Source organism: Halichondria panicea, chromosome 2, assembly GCF_963675165.1.
Source record: "Halichondria panicea chromosome 2, odHalPani1.1, whole genome shotgun sequence".
Lineage (NCBI taxonomy): Eukaryota > Metazoa > Porifera > Demospongiae > Suberitida > Halichondriidae > Halichondria > Halichondria panicea.
Window position 1 is genome coordinate 3,909,663 of NC_087378.1, and position 2,500 is coordinate 3,912,162.

A 2,500-nucleotide genomic window follows, 5' to 3' on the forward strand; every position below is an offset into this window, starting at 1 on the left:
CACGTATAATTATAACTATCCTAATTATAGTGAGTGACACAGGAAAAATATCAAAATTTCTTATACTTTACAAATACAAAATTTCCTGTAGACTTATGAATGTTACACAAGTCCTGAACTACTTCAGGAATAGTAAAGGAAACTATACAGGAAACGTTGCACTATCCTTTGTAAGTAGGTTGCAGGACACTTGCAGGACACCTCAGGAAATGTGCAGATTTTATGGGCTGCAATGTAGCAGCACTGTAGCAGGAAATTTAAATATTTTCCCTGAGTGAGTGAGTGAGTGAGTGAGTGAGTGAGTGAGTGAGTGAGTGAGTGAGTGAGTGAGTGAGTGAGTGAGTGAGTTATATATACCTTCATTGAGCCATGCTTCATTTGATCATAACAATATCAAGCTTATCTTCAAGTAGTATTGTATTGTACGTTGCTAACAATACGCAAATAATGTACAGTAAATTCAAGTGGGAATAAAAGTAGTGGGTAAAAAGTTGTAATGTTCATGGAGTGTAAAGTCAACGAGCACTTAAGGCCCTATTATTTCTATTTTCCAGCCTAAAGTCCTCGTGGTGGAAAAAATTAATGTTAGTGTAATGAAGTCCTTGCCTAGTTACAAAGCGGCCCCTTACAAAGCGCCTAGTTACAAAGTAGCTTCAATGGGTAGTTATAATTAGAAGCTGCAGCTGGTAGTTAAAGCAGCAATTGTTGTGTAGCTTGTGAAGCTATGTTGTAGCTGGCTGACTGGCCGGCCCACCAACCTACCTACCTACCTACCTACCTACCTACCTACCTACCTACCTACCTACCTACCGACCGACCGACCGACCGACCGACCGACCGACCGACCGACCGACCGACCGACCGACCGACCGACCGACCGACCGACCGACCGACCGACCGACTGACTGATGAATAGTAAGAGGTGGGTGGCTGGCTGGCTGGCTGGCTGGCTGGCTGCTGGCGAATAGATGTTGTGCTGCAATATAGTGAGTGAGTGAGTGAGTGAGTGTACTATATATAATACTATACAGAATCTTTGCAACAAGACAGTAAAAGCATAGAGCATTACCCTTCCTTATATGGAATTTGAGTACACACACTGTGGTCTGTTTTACTACTTAAATGTATGAGCACATCCCATATATAATAAGGAACCACAGTGCTCAACACACTTGTTTCTATTTGTGTTGCAAAGATTGTGCAATCTCCAGTATTGTATTGTAACTGTATGTTAGCCATGTATAACTTGAACTGTATGTTTAGCGGAATGGAAGGGTGCAGACGGGGAACAGTGCAGATGGGAACATTGCAGAGGGGATTTGCGCGCCGGAAAATTGGAGCAATTACCATACAAGTGCAGACGAATGAAGGAATGAACGCGCGTAGCGCGAAAATTTGAGCAATATATCGCAAGCAATTACCATACAAGTGCAGACGAATTGAACAATGTGACCACGTGGGCTAGATAAGCAACCAAACAAGAGTGTCGTACAAATGAGCGTGTTGATAGGTCGTGAAGTGGGGTGTTGTGGCAAAAAAAGTCACGCTTAATTACATACGAGACGAGTTCCAGCGTTGCTCCTAGTGACGGGTGCTGTGTAGGGTGACTGCAGCGGTTCATCCGTGTGTCCGCATCGTTGTAGACTGCCTGTGTCGGCGGGCGTCTGACCTGCTGGTGACTGGTCATCAGTGGGCTGGCTCCCTCCGGTCGAGTGCAGTTAGGTTTGCATCATTTCACGAATCACGAGTGCATTCGTACGGTCTCGCTGCCGGTCGATCCCCGTGATTGACTGTATCTGCAGGCAACGAGTGGGCCTCAGCTGCCCTCTCCTGCCTTCAGTTGGTGAGTCTGTGGCCGAGGATTTGCAAAATTGTTGAACCCTCTGCGGTCCGCGTGGCCGCACTGGTGTGATGCGTTGGCCGGCCCTCTGAACGAGGACGGTCGAGTGACACAGTGCGTCTCGCACGCTCTGGCGTCCCGATAGTTACCTGGTATCCTGCCAGTAGTCATATGCTTGTCTCAAAGACTAAGCCATGCATGTCTAAGTATAAACGCTTCTATACTGTGAAACTGCGAATGGCTCATTAAATCAGTTATAGTTTATTTGATGGTTTCTTACTACTTGGATAACCGTGGTAATTCTAGAGCTAATACATGCACAAAGTCCCGACTCTTCGGAAGGGATGTATTTATTAGATCCAAAACCAATGCGAGTCTCTCGGGGCTCGGTTCCTTGGTGATTCATGATAACTGCTCGAACCGTATGGCCCTTGCGCCGACGGTGCTTCATTCAAATTTCTGCCCTATCAACTTTCGATGGTACGGTAGTGGCCTACCATGGTTGCAACGGGTGACGGAGAATTAGGGTTCGATTCCGGAGAGGGAGCCTGAGAAACGGCTACCACATCCAAGGAAGGCAGCAGGCGCGCAAATTACCCAATCCCGACTCGGGGAGGTAGTGACAATAAATAACAATGCCGGGCTATTGTAGTCTGGCAA

The 2,500-nt window shown here is 46.5% G+C and overlaps 1 non-coding gene across 1 annotated transcript in view; it reads left to right on the plus strand.

Annotated features, from left to right (window-relative positions):
• The first annotated feature begins 1,986 nt into the window (after positions 1-1,986).
• The window catches only part of LOC135332657 (small subunit ribosomal RNA), a 1,810-nt gene continuing 1,296 nt past the window's right edge, over positions 1,987-2,500 (plus strand). Inside the window, exon 1 of the ribosomal RNA XR_010393505.1 lies at positions 1,987-2,500. This exon is cut by the window's right edge and continues 1,296 nt beyond it. This is a non-coding gene — a ribosomal RNA (small subunit ribosomal RNA).